Source organism: Odocoileus virginianus, chromosome 18, assembly GCF_023699985.2.
Source record: "Odocoileus virginianus isolate 20LAN1187 ecotype Illinois chromosome 18, Ovbor_1.2, whole genome shotgun sequence".
Lineage (NCBI taxonomy): Eukaryota > Metazoa > Chordata > Mammalia > Artiodactyla > Cervidae > Odocoileus > Odocoileus virginianus.
Window position 1 is genome coordinate 5669958 of NC_069691.1, and position 17521 is coordinate 5687478.

Here is a 17521-nt window from a genome sequence, read left to right on the forward strand (position 1 = left end):
TGCAGTTCTGTGTTTTTCCCCTGATTCCATTCAGCTTTATGGAGAGAAGCACAGATTAGGGAGATAGTTGGGTTTAACCAAGATCAGGATTTACCCAGAGGAAATACTAGAGGGGAACTGGACAACAGAGTTGAGTAAGCAGCAAGTGAGTGATTATAATGATAAATCACAGGCTCTCAATAGGGTACCAACATAAGAAGTGATGGATTGGATTGGATGGATGTATTAATGAGAGTATATGTAATTATAATGAAATGTAATAAGTGTATGTATGTCTATCATAAAAGCGCTGGAAGGATCAGCAGTGGTAGTAGACGTCTTGAAGGTGGTGTGCTTATTTGATGAGAAGGAAAGGGATGTGACCGTGTGAGTTGGCGGCTGAAGTGGGGTACAGGGAAAGACCACAGAGGGTGAGGCAGGTGGGGACCTGAGAAGTTGGGCTTTTGGATGGTTTAAAGAATAGGACTGGTATTGACGTCTTCAAGAGACACAACCGGACTTGGGTATTTTTTAAAAAGGAAGGTACTGATATTTTCAGTGTATAATGTGGAGTTTAAAATGGAAAACCAACAAGAACCTACTCTATTGCACACGGAACTCTGTTCAATGTTTTTGGCAGTCTGGATGGGAGGGAAGTTTTGGGGAGAATGACCATGTGTGTATGTATGGCTGAGTTCCTTTGCTCTTCACCTGAAACTGTCACAACATTGTTTTAATTGGCTATACCCCAATACCAAATAAAAAGTTAAAAAAAAACCTCAATTACATCAATGTATAATCTTGTTAATGAATGATCAGCTTATTTTTAGTGTTTTCAAAATGATTTTAAAAATTAGAGTTCCGCACTTAAAGAGGATCCTCCACCATGAAGAATTCTAACAAATATCATTTCCTTGAATCATCATAATTTGCCATAAAATGATAAAGGCAGTCTAGTTTCCTAAGCTGTAAGTAATTTACGGTGATAAACTTCAAAATTAGTGCTTTTGTTAAAATATTTGGTCTAATTGTTTCAGGTTATCTTTGCTTTCTGCTGACATGAGGCAATATTTTCCCCAATTAAAAAAAGAAAACATACCTAATATCAGTCTCTGTGTTATACAAAGTATTGTTTCTTCATAACAGTGTTGACCTACCTCTGATTAAAGTTGGTACTTAGAAACAGGTCAGTGAGTGCATGTGTTGAATACTGTTTCCTGTACTATACAGTCAATATATCTACTTCTCACTAACATAAGGAAGTGAATCCTGTTTAATGCAGTATTTTACTTGACTAGAAAGCTGCTTAGCATGTCAGTCTCATAAAAATCCAATCTCTTTGCAGTTAGGAGCAGCTCTCCAGTATTGTAGCAGCTACAGAGAGACAATAAAGGATAGTACAATTATATTTTCTTACAGGGGGTGACCTCTAGTGTGAAACAATGGCATTTTAGAATTCCTTGGGGTTTGAATTAACAGCACTTTACCAATTATGACAAGTTTCCTTTTTTTTTTGTCTTCAAGACCATGGGTAATTTGTCTTGGTGTTGCTTTCTTGAGCTGTTATTTGATTTTTGAGGTCAAATGTATTTTCATCATTTTTTGCTCTTACGTGCCTTCAGGTCCCCACCTGGAAGTTTTTACAGTTTTATTTTAAATAGGCAAGAGATCTGTCCCATATTGCTTACCTTCGTTTGTTTGATTTCATTTTCAAGCTCACAAGTGTCATACTTCAACGGGTTCTTATTGTTATGTATTCCTCCTATGTCACTACAGTTATTACCTTTCATTTGAAAGCCCACCTTTCTCTGTGTCTTTGCTTTGCTGAGGCTTGTTTTGCTGGCTGCTACCAGGTAGGCTGTGTCCATAGGGGGCGCTAGAAGGCCTGGCCGAGGAGGAAGGCGCTTGCTCTTTCCTATCTGCTTCCCCTTCCTATGAGCATTTCCCCAGCCGTGGCTCTTCTTCCCGACAGTAGCAGTTCCTTTCTGTGGATGCAGCTGAATCCACTTGCAATTATTTTTTCAACACCCGTTAAATAGGTACACCCTTTCCAGTGTCTGTCAGCTCCCTGAGACCCTTTGTTTAGGCTTCTAAGTTTCAATACTGTGAACTTCCTTTTGCTTCTCACAGGCCCTAGGGATGAGGTACTTCTTTTAATTACCACCTTTTTGATATGTTGGGATTTTATTTTCTTTTTTTTAAAAGTTATCTAGTTACAGCTTTATTCCTTGTCAAAATTCCTTATATTAAATTCTCTTTGCTAAAATTAACTAGTGTGATTTCTAGTTCCTGATCTGGCCCTGACTGCTATTATACTTCGGTTTTCTATTTCTTAATATGTATGTAATAAAAAGCACCCTTTAAGTCTTGAGTCCTTACTCTCAGCTTCATCGTGAAGTTTAATGTGAGAAGCAGCACATTTACATTTACATATCTTCTTTTGTGTACAGAACACCAATCTTCTGTTTCTTATTCATTTTTTCAAGTATGTGTTTAATATCTAAAATGAGGAAGGCTGGGAGTTTTTTAATTGAGTGGCTTGAGAAAAAAAATATTCAGAGAATCTGTTTCCAGGTTTCAAGCAGTGTGTAAGGGAAGACAGGGCAATAACTAAGAGTGATACAAGGTAAGAAATGATAATAACTGTAAGAGAGGCATGTTCTACCTTTAGTTAGGAGCTCTAAATATGGAAATATTTCTTTAGCTGGAAGGTGAGGGAGGGCTTTTAAGTGGCCCTTGGTTGGGAAGGGCAGGGGAAAACCAAAATATGGGGAAATTAAGCAGATAAGGAAGTATTTGGATGACTCGAGAATTGACTACAGTTAATGATACACAAAGTTAAACAGCTGGATCATTAATATGAAACTGGCTCCCAGAGGGTCTTTGGTGTCGGGCAAAAGAACCTGGACTTTCATACAAAAGCATTACGAGGGTTCAAAAGGTTTTGATGAAAAAAGAAAAATTAGAGTCACTTTAAGGAAAGGCAGTCTGATGGTATTGGAGAAAATCTGACTGGAAAAGGCAGATGCTGATACCTAATAGTCATCTGAATGATACTGCCAGGATTGGGTGAAAGGTACAGAAAGCATCCCCTTGCTGGTAGGAAAGGAGGGGTTACCTACGTTCGGTGTCAATGTACTGAATTTATAGAATTCATCAACTGGAGGAATTTGAGCAGCTGGGGGAAGGAGAAACCAAATTCCTGTGGAAGTTTTGAGCTGTGTTATCTGTAAGGATAAAAGTTCTATTGACAAAAATATAAACATGGCATAGGAACAGGAGAGTCAGCAGGAAGCTGGACTTGATGAATGAAAGTGTCTATAGGACATTCAGGAAGAATCATCTTACTTCTTTTTGGAATGTAAGACTCTAGACTGGGAGGGAAGGTAGGGTCTGAGGTGCAGATTTGGCTGTCTCTGAAATACAAGTGGTAGGTGAGTCATGTAATTGGATGAGATTGACAAAGGCGGAATTATAGACAGGGACAGATCCAGGGATAGTGATATTTACAGCAGGGATTGGCACATTGCAGCCTGTGGGTCTAGTTTGGTCTACCACCTTTTAGTGTAAATAAAGTTTTATTGGAACATAGCTATACTCTAGAATTTACATACTGTCAGTTCTGCATTTGCCCTACAAGGACAGTGTGCTAACAGCAGACACTGTATGGCCCTCAGTGCCAAAAATACTTCCAATCTACCTTTTATAGAAAACAGTGACTAATCTCTGATTTAGGCAACCTGGAAATAATTAGAATCCAGAGGAGCACTGGTCAAATATTAGAAGTTTAAAAAAAAAAGATACATCACAAAAGGCAAAGAAAACTTTCAGAAGGCAAACTAAAGGAATTAACAACATCAAATCTAGCAACAGTATTTCCCAAAAGATACACAGAGAAAATGAGTTATAGGTATTTGAAGAGATATTGATCTTCTTAGCCCATCCCAGGCTGGGTGGTCTTGGGCTCACCAGTCCTCAGGACTTAAAGTGGAGTTGGGTAATTTTAGCAAGTAATAATAAATGACACCCAATTAAATTTGAATTTCATATAAAAAACAAATGCATATTTTTAGTACAATAAGTTCCATGCAGTGTGAGCATTACATGGGTATCCTGTATTTTTTCTGGCAAACTTAGCTTGAGCAACCTCATCCAGGACTTAAAGGGAACTGATTGAATGAAGAGGTCTGATCATCATCCCAGCAGTGAAAACAGGTAGCAAAGATGGTGGCAAAACAGCATTTGCCATTCTGCTAGGATACTCTGACCACGGCTTAGAGAAGGTATTATCACTGAGTGGCTGCCATGTCTGAGTTTATGAATGGATTCATGTTGCATGAGCCTAAAGAGGGTTGGGGTCTTCTGACTTAACGTAGCTATCAGGGTCAACTCTGAACCCCAATTTCACACCAAAGACTTTTATTCTTTGTAAACAGCAGTTGCTGTTCACTCTCAGTAATGTCAAATTGAGGCACATGATGATAGCTCCAACAGTATGTGTGCAGTCCACAAATAAGGGGCTTTCCAGGTAAAGCCCCTTATGAGAGGTAAAGAATCCATCTGCCAGTGCAGGAGATGGCAGAGACTCAAGTGTGATCCCTGGATTGGGAAGATCCCCTGGAGGAGGGCATGGCAACCCACTCCAGTATTCTTGCCTGGTGAATCCCATGAAGAGAGGAGCCTGGCAGGCTGTGATCCATAGGGTCACAAAGAATTGGACACAACTGAAGCGACTTAGCATGTATGCACACACTACAAATAAGAGCTTCACCATTATTGTCAGTTATTTGGGAAGAATTATTTGATTGGATGCAAAATACTTCATGAACTATTTCAATATTATTTACACAAATGAATGAAAAGATATTAATTTTTAAAAACTAGATTTTCAATCATTGCACATTTTTTAGATGGTGGTAAAATTTGGTTTCAAAAATTTTGTTCTTGTGTATGAACAAAGTTTCTCTTAGATGGGGATTCACAAATATTTGAAGGGTTCATTATTAAAGTCTGATTAAAAAATTACAAGTAGTCATTTCAACCAAAAATCATGATAGGAAAGGTGAAATAATAAAGGTAAAATAAGGAAATCAAACTCAAGTTTCTTAATTAAAGTTTCTTAAATCAAGTTTCTTAATTCTTTTTTTTGAAAAGATTGGAAGTTTCACATCAATTTTGAATACTGTTGCAGGTTTGTTCCTCAGAAGCTGTTGCTAAAATGGAGTTTGGGGACAGTGTATTTATTAGGGACTCACCCATGTGGAGAGAAGTGGGTAGGGTAGGATTGGGTAGAGGAGATTATATTATGATGAGTCCAAAGCCTGGGCCAAATCCCCCTTCCCCACAGGCAGCTCTGGAGTGCTCAAGGCTCCGCAGAGTTGTTCCCTGTTGGGCCAATATGGTTGGGTCCTTATACTCTTACCTTGATTGGTCATTAGATATGGGCTTCCCCACAAAACAGGTGTGTTCTTGGGGAGGGTGAGGCAATCCTTGTAGGAACTGGCTGCTGGAGGTGTTGAAACCCATTTTCTAGGAGGGATTGGAATGTGTATCCCCTGCCCCCACAAATACTACATTGAAACTGTTTTTGTTTTTTTTAATTATTTGATGTAAAAAAATGCATTGGATTTTTTTCACCATATCCATGCAGAGGCTTCTAAATCCCCTGCAGCTTATTCAGTGGGCTGTGCAAACATGATCATTTCCTAGGTGTGCCAGCAATATACACATAGCACTGGACGCTGCAGCAGTTGAGAAGAAAGACTTTGAGTCATCTTAGTTTTTATCCTTTCAGTGTCTTGCTACAAGTTGATATGACTTGGAGTGCATACATTTGATCTCACAGAAATATGAATATCAAAGGACCCTTGCTGTTTGTTTTGGCAATATTCTGATACTTAAAAGCCACTAGTGACACGTATATTCATGACTTCCTCTTAACTTGGTGGTTCTTGGCAGTAGCAAAAAGTGTTAAAAACAGTTGAGTTTCAAATGAAAGCAACTAGTTTCTAGCATCACTCTTACTTGGCTGCAACTTTTACTGGGTTTGTGTAACTCTGACCTGCTATTACTCAAAGCATTTTTCTCATCACCTATGTTTTAGAAACTGACCCCGTGGATATTGAAAAGCCTCTGTTGTCTTAAGATCATAAATCATTATTTTCTAAACTTGGATGAATATAAAAATTACTTTGGGGGTGAGTGTGTGTGTGACCTGTTAAAAAGTCAGAACCTGTTTGAAAAAGGTTGTCAGTGACAATCACACAGCATTTCCTCCCCATCCCCTCCCCTTCTCCAAATTTATGAAATTAGAATCTCCAGGATGAGACCTATATTTTTTATCAAATGCCCGGGTTTGGCAAACACCGATCTAGTGTGGCATTTAAAGCATTCTGTAGTATCCTGTGTGTCTGGCCTGATTTCCCTCTGTTTACCTTTCATGCATTCCTTATTAGGCAGTCAATCGCTCATGCACAGAGCACATACGTGAAGGCTGAGCTGGAGCCTGAACAGAGGGCATCCCTCTCCACGACAGGCAGGAGGAAAGGGCACCTCCCTCTGCTCATCCTCACAGCCTCTCAGGTCCTGGAGCGCTCTGCCCAGGACAAGCTGGTGTTTCTGTTTCTGTTGAGTCCTGTGACTTGTCTGTTTCTGGGCAGTTGTTCTTTTTAGGGTGTTTATTTGTAATAAAGGATTCTATACTGTAAAGCACTTATGCTTCAATTAAAAGTAAATAAAAAAAAGAACCATTTCATAGTCCTGGGTTTGAGGACTGCTAACAGACTGATTCATGCTCTTTTGTTTGTTCTTTATCTGCCATTCTTAGCTCATTTCAGGACTTTGCTAACTTACATCTAGTGTTTTCCTATATTTTCTGAAAATTGTCTTTCTGTTATCTTCTAATTCTTGTCCCTAATATTTTATCCTGTTAACTCTCATTAGCTTGCTTTTATTTTGCTAGTTTTACCTTGTATCATCTATATTAATTGTTCATTTTATTATTTCATAATTCAAAACCTCTCATTCTTTTTTAAATTTTTTTATTATTTTTTTATTATTTATTTTTTTTTAATTTTTATTTTTTTTTCTTTCTTTTTTTTTTATTTTTTCCATTTATTTTTATTAGTTGGAGGCTAATTACTTTACATCATTGCAGTGGTTTTTGTCATACATTGAAATGAATTAGCCATGGATTTAAAAACCTCTCATTCTTAATTTCTTACTTTGAAATCCAGGTTTATGAATGTATATTATCCTTACTTTGAACTTTGAATTTTATTATCTATGTCATGTTAAACATATTTAATTAGTTAAGGTCACTTCTTATGTTCATGCTTTATGTTTAAAATTATTTGGCATTTATATTTAAAACACATACTGTTTTAAAGGCTTTGTTACTTGCTTTTTGTTAATGTTAATATATATTTATATTCCTTTTCTACATAATTTTTATCAATGTGTACTTTAAAAATACCTACTGTGTACTTTTAATAACAACTTTCATTAGATTTCTGTAGTTGTTTTAGTTAGTCCTTGACTTTTGTATAATGGCTGGCAAGAATGCATGCAGCAGAGGGAAAACCCTGCTCACTGCCCCCTACACATACAGGTTTAATCTCAAATTATGAGAAGATATGCATGAGAAGCCCTCCAACATCAAAAATGGTTTTATCTAGAGAAATATCACACTTGTTTCATGAGAATATTTCTTTTGATGTTGTATGCTGTTCAGTCCTAATATGCCTATTATAAAATTTATTCTGTAGCAGTTATGGTTGTACGCTTTACATACCTCCACTTTCCTTAGAGATAAGATAGCTCATTTGGCTTATTGAAACATGAATCCTACTCTAGTGCATTTAATTTGGAACCCTGATGTCAGTGGATGCCCCCACTTTTTAGGACAGGTGTAATATGTGCTATCGTCTTGTCTCTGGGTGAGGGTGATTTGCTAGGTATTGGGAAGCATGCCAAAGAGACATCATGGCAAACACCTCCAATGGTTAAGATGCTTTTATTTCTTTTAAAAATGTTTGCTTATTTACTTTTGGCTCTGCTGGATCTTGGTTGCTGCTCTCAGGCTTTCTCTAGCTGCAGGGGCTACTTTTTTTTGAGGTGCACAGGCTTCTCTTTGCAGTGGCTTCTCTTGTTGGGGAGCACGGCCTCCAGCCACATGGGCTTCAGTAGTTGCAGCATGCGGCTCCAAGCTCCAGTTGCTTCACAGCATCTGGTCCCATCACTTAATAGATGGGGAAACAATGGAAGCAGTGACAGACTTTATTTTTAGGGGCTCCAAAATCAGTACAGAGGGTGATTGTGGCCATGAAATTAAGAGATGCTTGCTCATTGGAAGAAAGCTATGACCAACCTAGACAGCATTTTAAAAAGCAGAGACCTTGCCGACAAAGGTCTGTATAGTCAAGGCTGTGGTTTTTCCAGTAGTCACGTATGGATGTTAGAGTTGGACTATAAAGAAAGCTGAGTGCCGAAGAATTGATGCTTTTGAACTGTGATGTTGGATGAGACTCTTGAGAGTCCCTTAGACTGCAAGGAGATCCATCCAGTCAATCCTAAAAGAAATCAGTCCTGAATATTCATTGGAAGGACTGATACTAAAGCTGATGCTCCGGGACTTTGCCCACCTGATGGGAAAAACTGACTCATTGGAAAAGACCCTGATGCTGGGAAAGATAGAAGGCAGAAGGAGAAGGGTTTGACAGAGGATGAGATGGTTGGATGGCATCACCGACGGGATGGAGATGAGTTTGAGAAAACTCTGGGAGTTGGTGATGGACAGGGAGGCCTGGCTGCAGTCCATGGGGTCACAAAGAGTCAGACATGACTGAGCCACTGAACCTGGCTTAACCGAACTTGGATTTACTCAAAGTCTAGTTAATTATTTCTAGGGATCTGTAGCCAAGATTGAAAATAAAGTTGCTAGAGACCTATGTGGCATGATTACTTTCCTGTAGAACAGGGCTCAGCAAACTGTTGCTGTGAAGGTCAGATAGTAAACATTTTAATCTCTGAAGGCCATGAATTCTATTGCAGTTATTGGACTCTGCCCTTGAAGGATAAAAGCAGCCATAGACAGGCTATTTGTAAATGAATGGGTACTCCTGTGTTCCAGTAGAACTTTATTTACAAAGCAAAGGTGGATTAGGCCTGCTGGCTATTTTCTGCTTAGGCATAATTTGCTGACCCTTGATGTAGACCTTTGCTTTATTAAAAGACATGTCACCTGATTAGAAGCTTTTGCACAACTCTGAAGGACTAAGGATGGCTACACATTCTTGCTACTTCTGCCACTGAGGAGTGGGGACTAATTCTCCCCTTGAATCTAGGCTGACCTTAATGGCTTGTTGACTAGAATGAGGTGGAAGTGAAATTATGTGTCTTTTGAAGCTAATTCTTAAGAGGCTTTGCAGTTTCCACTAGGGCTTCTGGGAACATTCTGTAAGCCCTAAGCTACTGTGTAAGACCCCCATCCATTGAGACTCCATGATATACTCAAAGCCATTTCCTTGTTTAGTTCAAGTCTCTTCTTAAAAACTTCTTCTTCAAAGGGGCACTCTTTGACTGATGTATCTTAAATAGCATATCTTCCGCTATCCAGTGTAGGGAAGGGTAGAAAAGTTTTCCTCTACACGCTTCAGTCTCCAGTTGGGGCCATACAAATTAGACTGACAAAAAGACAGGAGAAAAGGTATGAAAAAAAATAATACTAATATTAACTTTTTACTTGACATGTTGGCATACCTAGAAAAGAAATGGAGACCAAAGAGGTTGCTAGGCCTGAGGGCTTATATACCATTTGTAATAAAGAGAAATAAATTTTGAAAATGTGACAAGACAAAGGAAAAAAAGTTTCAGGCTTCCAAGGGTGACAGATTATGGGAAGGGTAGGTATATGGAGGAAACTGATGAGAGATAAGGGTCATTTTAGTAAGACTTGTTTGTATACGACTCTCTTGGTGCTGACTTCCAGTCATCTTTATGACTGTAAAACTGTCCTGGGAGAGGGGCTTTATGGCAGGCAGTTCTTGTTTCTCAAAAGTTTCTGCTTTTTGTCAGATAAGGGAAGCTCTAGGAAGGCTTCTTTCTGTATCTCTTGATTCTCAATTGCCTTCAGCTCAAAGTAATCTATATGTTAAAGTACTGTATTTTGGGATAGCATATTCTGATCTGCTTCACTATTAATCTTCTTTCTCTTTTTTTCTGTTTTATATTTCTCATAGCATCACAAATTTGTTTATGTATTTTTCTATATTGTGAGTCTCTCACACTAAACTCCATGAAGGCAGAGATTTTTTTTTTTTTCTCTACTAGCCTGGCACATGTGAGATACTCAAAAACCTTTCTTTTTTAAATGAATAAATCTTCTAATTCTTGTTTTATTAATTTTATGTGCATTTATTTGAATTACCTGTAATATTTTAGAGAATGAGTTGATGTATGAATAACAAATGAGTTTACAATTTTCTTTTATTAAGTATCTTATTTCTCTGTTGCAGACATTTTTGCAAGCTAGGAGTATTTTCTTTCTGTCACCTCTGTTTTTGGACCTCTACATGATTATAACTAGAGTGAATATCACCTTCTCCTTCATCTTGTCAGGGGAGTTTGTAATTTCTTCAGTTCTGTCTTGCTGCAGCAAAAATTTGAAGTGATGGACAGACCAGTGTTACAGCCTGTTTACTGTTCAGTTTTATTTGGTAAGCAAAGGAAAAGACATCCTGTAGGCGTGAGGGCGGGCAGACCCAAAAGAAGCAAAGAGAAGAGAAGAGAGGCCTAATTTTGGCTCCTCTTTTTATATGCTTTTTCTCCTCCCCCTGAGCCTGCCCTATGTAAATTGGGCTAGCCAGGAGGGCTGTTTGTTTTACCTGAGGTTCTCACTCCAGTCCTCAGATCTTCCTTTGTTCTATTTTTGCAGGCATTTCCCCTTCTTTGTCTTTTAGCTACTGCCATTCCTGACTCCTTTTTCCTATTCTAACTACCTAACAGTTTTGACTCTGATTTTTCATTTTGAGAATATTTTACATCTTTCTCCTGTGCTCTCAGAAAATCCACCCCTTCCTGCCATGAGCCTTGGAAAAATCTCATTTATAGCTCATATTCTAAAAAATTTGCATTAAAATCATTTATCAACACCTTTTTATTTCCTTTACTACAATAATATATGACTTGAATGTAAAAACCTGTATCTGAATATCTTTGATTTTTATAAAATCACCATTCTGACTTAACTGACATATATATAGTGCACTTTTTCTCTCTACATAAATATAAATATGGAGAGTGTATGCGTATGAAAACTAGAAAAAATGCAGGCATGTATTAATAAAAGCAAAACAGACTCTTGAAAATAGGTGAAAACTTTGTTAGCTTTTCAATATTACTTTATTTCTTGTTGCCTCTAAATTCCTTCCTTCCTGGTACTGTAACTTCAAGATATGAAAATCATATCTAGAAATTGGTGGAAATTTTATGCAAATTAGCCCCCCCCCAAAAAAAATCCTAACATCTGCATTTACTTTCTTCTCTACTCTGATAGTTTATGGACCTGCTGGTTGATTTCTGATAGTTCATCCTGAATTTTTTTTTTTTTTGGTCAAACTCAAATAGTTTTAATTCTATGAGCATTTGGAGTGGTAATCTCATGCTGTAGATGTTCATCCCACACCCTTACCATGGCACAGATATTTTCTGCTGTAAGATTATGTTCTACGGAGAATCTAATTGTTAAAAATTATTCATAGGGCTGTATTAAATCTGTGGAAAGTGTAAATCATTATGAAATATTAATTTTCTCCTTTGTGTAGAAAAAATATAAAATCATTATAATTCCAACAGTGTTGTGTTATCATTGTCAATAGAAAAGTCATTATTGAGATTATTTTAAATTAATTAACAAAAAGACTTTTATTATGAAGTTAGTCTGGTCTTAGCCATATTGAAAATAATTTACCCATGCTTTTATTCTCTAATTAGAGTTTTAACCATACAGACTGGTTGGAGAAAGCAATATCAAGAAAGAGGGGATAAAAACTTAATATTAATCTCTGAGCCAAAATATTAAAAATAATCTGAAATAAATGAAGTTTTTGAACCGTCTGAAATTAAACTAAAATAGAATGTTAAAATCATTTATATTGTGAAACTTTTTGAGCCTGACTTCCATTTGTATTTTCCTGACAGCTAGTGGGTATAACTAGGAGTGAGAGAACTCACATGTCACCCACAGGAGATTTCTGGGCCATGGATAAGGGGGCATGTGGTCTTTTACTGACAATGTTTGGGGCTTAATTCAGAATTTACCATGGTTGGAAAACAGCAGATAGTGTCCATGGGCTTCTTCATTGGATTAGGAACCTTACAGCAGTGACCATTTATCATCAGTCACATCCACAAATATTATGTAACCTTCCTTTGCCCAAAGACCTCCATGCTTGATAGGGTACTTCAGACTGCCCGAATATGAAAGGAATTGAAGTAGTTACTTCCTGGAGGAGTTTACAATCTTCTTTAATCCTTATTCTTCACACAAATCTAAAGTATTCATATATAATTAAAAATTGCCTAGCAATTAGAATAATCAAAAAAGAAAGTGGTCTTGGGATAAGTCTAGTGTAGGGAGTCTGGAAGAGACTTCCATGATAGTAGTGATAATTTGTTGTTCTTGAGAAATTTATAATCAGTCAGTGAGATAAAACCTAAAGATTTGAGGGCGCTGTTATTTATATACTGCTACATGCATGAAGTTGTGTTGACAACCCCAAATCCAAAATCATTTATTCTTAAATTACCCTTCTGCATGTTGGTTTGAGTTCAGCCGACATAAGTTGAGTTTGGCTCCAAAGTGCTAGATGGGTAAGTGTTTGCTCTTTGTTATTTTGTCCTCATTGGACTAGGGGCTACCTGGGTCTTTTTCTTTTCAGAATACAAGGAAACACGTTGAGCTGCACTAGTACATTTAAAACCTCTGCTTGTAGAATTCTGCTAGTATCTCATTAGCCAGAGCAGACCATGTGGTCACACTGAAAGTCATTGGATGTCAAGTACTTTCTTCATTGTGAGACATGTGTGCATATCCTCTAGTGAAGACGTGAGACAAAGAGTATAATTTGCCTTAAGCACCAACAGAGTAATACATAAATAGGCAGTTGATACTGGGACAGTGAAAGAAATAACAGAAAATCATTTGGAAAAAACAGACACCAAAGTAAATCAAGAAGAAAATATAATAGTAATTTCTGTTTTTGTTGATTTTTAAAATGTTTTAATAGGCCTCGTACAGAAATGAATCATGTGACCTAGACCTATCAATCATGTCCTCTAGTCATCATTTTTTTAGTGATATAAGCAATATCTTTATACTCTTTTGGAGCATTCCTGGGAAGAAGACATGTGTCTCTGTGTTTCAGATTAAAACCCCTTAGCCTCGGAGGAGTTAAGAAACATAGCCAGGGTCGCAAAGCCACAAGAAGTTCCAGAATGCCCCTCAGGTCTGTATGACTCTGAATCCTATATTCTCTTCCCACATGGTTTGTTCGAAAATGAAGTAGTCAGAGCTAATCTATCGGTCAGTCAGTTCAGCTCAGTCGTGTCCGACTCTTGGCGACCCCATGAACTGCAGCACGCCAGGCCTCCCTGTCCATCACCAACTCTCAGAGTTTACTCAAACTCATGCCCATCGAGTCGGCGATGCCATCCAACCATCTCATCCAATGTCGTCCCCTTCTCCTCCTGCCCCCAATCCCTCCCAGCATCAGGGTCTTTTCCAATGAGTCAACTCTTCGCATGTTGTCATGTTAACTGGTGTTCCTAGTGATGACCTTGTTTTTAGAAAAAGATTGTTATATTGGGTTGGGCAAAGAGTTCGTTAGAATTTTATTATAAGATGGTATGGAAAGGGACTTCCCTGGTGACCCAGTGGTTACGAATCTGCCTTGCAAAGCGGGGGATGTGGCTTTGATCCCTGGTTAGGAAATTTGGATCTCACATGTCGTGGAGTGACTAAGCCTGTGCTAGAAAGTCTGTGTGCCACAACAAAGGATCCTACATGATGTAAAAAAGATCCCGTGTGCCACAACTAAGACCCGACCCAGCCAAATAAATATAAATATTTTTTTAAAAGATGGTATGAAAAAACCCAAATAAACTTTTTGGCCAACTCAATATTTTCTATGGGTCAAGCATACTTTGGAAAGATTTTTAAGGGGAATCAGGCTATGCTATCCCAAACAGGCCATTTTGGTGTACACATTATTTGTGCTGAAAGCAATTGAGAATCAACAGATGCAGGAAGAGTTCTCTGCCTAAAAGCAGGGCATATATTTCCCTTGGTGAAGGTGTTCTTCACCTATACCAAGAAGAGGAGCAGGACTCTTATCACCAGACACAGTCAACCCTGAGATGAGTTCCCATAAACAAACGTCACTAAGATAACCCTATTGTCCATTACTTTCCCCTATATATTTTCTAGCCACTTCCCCATGATGTATCATCCTCTGAAGCCCAAACTCCCTTTCCTTTGTTAGACTTGTATGTGAGTGTCTAAGTCTAGCCACTTCTTTGAGTTTTCCTTCTTTTCTGGGGACTCCTGTGTATGTAATACAGCAATAAAAATTGTATGCCTTTTCTCTTGTTAATGTCTATTTTCTTAGTCTAATTCACAGGTTTCTAGTCACTGAGCATGAGACATGAGCATGCCACAGTTTTTCCTTCCTGACATTTTTTTTTCTCAAGTTAAAATAATATTCAGTTTTATTTCTGCTTAAAAGAATAAGATTTGCTATAATTTGTGTATTCCTTTAGGGTCATTTGTTCCCTTGGTACAGCACAGACATGCTTTTTCTAATTGTTTTGTGAAAGAAATAATTTAGAATTTTCAGTTCTGTGACCTCCCATCTCCCAGGTCACCGTAAAAATGAGTTGTCTGTAAAATTGTGTAGGCATTGAGTAAGTAGCTATGGGAGTTATCAATTAGCAAGGAAATCCTGGGAGGAGATGAGTTTTTTGTTTGTGAGTTTGTTTTCTTAGAGGGAAAGAACAGGGACTGATCGGCTAGAAGGGAAGAAGAAGGAGTATCTTGTTTATAGAATTGGGAAGTGAGTTCTATTTGGAGATTTCAAGATCACCTATTTAGGGAAAGGAACTCTTGTTTTGGGTTTTTGAGACAAGAAGTAGTGAAATGGTAGAGGTAAAACCTTTAACTCACATTTACCTTGTGACGGCTTACATTTGGATCACTCTTAGAGCACTTTGGGATTCTTTAAGGATCTGCTGGACTTCATGGTCATTATCATGTGATAGTAGAATAAAGACAGACTGCCTTTACTTCCTTGATTTGTGGCAGGAGTAATATGGAAACATTTCCAGGTATTAGAAAGGGGGAACTCATTAAAAAAAAAAAACTAGGCTTGGTACACCTCCTTCATTTACCACTAAAGTGTTATAGAAATGCTGAGCTCCATTTCTGAGATCCGGGGGAAAATGGCTCTGTTGTTTCTTGTTTTTCTTTTCTTTCTCTGTTTTTATCTACCTGTGACCTTGTACCGCAAAGGAAATGAGGCACTGTACTCTTACAGAATAAGATGAGATGAAGTTGGGCCATGAAGGAGGACGTCTGCCCTCCCCTGCCAGGGGTCACCCACAGCTCTCCATGCATCTATTGACTTTTCCTAGAAATATATTTACTGTATTCATTTCCTAGAAATATACTTACTGTATTCATTTTTATCAGAATGCTCTTCTTTTCTCCCTAGTTCTCTTTTTAAAGATAGAGTCAGTGCTTTTCTCTGGTGATGCACAAAGGGTCAAAGATGGGAAATCTTAAAACCAGAAGGTGTGTGTGTGTATATATATATACACAAATATATATATTTGGTTTTAAACCCAATGTAACTGTGGAAATGCCTGCTTTTTAAAAATTAATAAGGGAATAAAAGGAACAGAAAAATAGGGAACAATATAGGGTCAGAGTTTCGTTAAGCATTGTGTTTTTAAAAGAATGGTGAGCTATTGTTGACTGAGTTTCTAGAGACATTGGACCCTTCAGGGACTTGCCTCTTGATACTCTGAATTTTTAGCTTAGCGCATTTTTTTTTATGCTGTTGTTTAGTTGTTGTGGAAATGATGGCTGAAGGGAAAGAAAGGTGGTTGGATGTGAAAGCCTGACTGAATGTGATTGAGACGGGAACAGAAAAAGCAGGTCCTCAAGTAGGCATTTTCATGTGAGCATCTCAAACTTGTTCTCATACAGATGCTGTTTTTTTTTTTTTTTTTTGAACCGTTGACCAATTTATTTTGTAAGTTGTGTCCAATAAAGTTCACTTTTTTGATATCTAGACCTGTGAGTTTTGACAAATGCAGAGTTGTGAAAGTACCACCGTGAAGTAGATAAACAACTCCTTCTTCACCCCTATAATTCCTTGTGCCATTGCTTGGCAATCAACCCTTTCTCCACCCTCTACTGAAATTGCTGCTTTCTATCATCGTAGTATTGTCTTTTCCAAAATGTCATATAAAATGATTGTAATGTGTGTAACATTTTGAATTTAGCCCCCTTCACTTAATACATTCATGATTCATCCTTTTTTGCATACATCAGTAGTTCATTCTTTTCTTTTTTTCAATTTTTGTTGGAGTATAGCTGATTTAAAGTGTTGTGTTAGTTTCTGCTGTACAGTAGAGTGAATTGGTTATACATATACACATATCCACTCTTTACAATTTCTTTTACTTTATTTTTTAAGTATTTGGTTGCACTGGGTCTTGGTTGCAGCATGTAGGATCTTTAGTTGCAGCAGTTGTGGCATGTGGGATCTAATTCCTTGACTAGGGATTGAACATGGGCCACCTGCATTGGGAGTGTAGAATCTTAGCCACTGGACCACCAGGGAAGACCCTCTACTCTTTTGCACATTCTTTTCCCATTGATCATTACAGAGTATTGAGAAGAGTTCCCTATGGTATATGAAAAGTGAAGTCGCTTAGTTGTGTCTGACTCTTTGTGACCCTGTGGACTATAGCCTACCAGGCTCCTCCGTCCACGGGATTCTCTAGGCAAGGATACTGGAGTGGGTTGCCATTTCCTTCTCCAGGGGATGTTCCCAACCCAGGGATCGAACCCAGGTCTCCCTCATTGCAGACAGATACTTTACCATCTGAGCTACCAGGGAAGCCCAGAAAACTGGAATGGGCTGCCACTTCCTTCTCCAAGAGGTCTTCCTGACCCAGGGATCGAACCTGGGTCTCCTGCATTGCTGGCAGATTCTTTACCATCTGAGCTACCAGGGAAGCCACTATGGAATATAGTAGATCCTTATTATCAACTTTATATATAGTAGTGTGTATATTATCAAACCCAATCTCCCAATTTATCCCTCATTATTTTTTGATGGGTAGTATTTCATTGGATTCAATACCATCCAGTTAATTTATTCATATGGCAGTTGAAAAACATTTACTAGAAGGTTTTCAGTGTTTGCAATTATGATTAAATCTGCCATAGACATTTGCATCCAGGTTTTTGTGTATC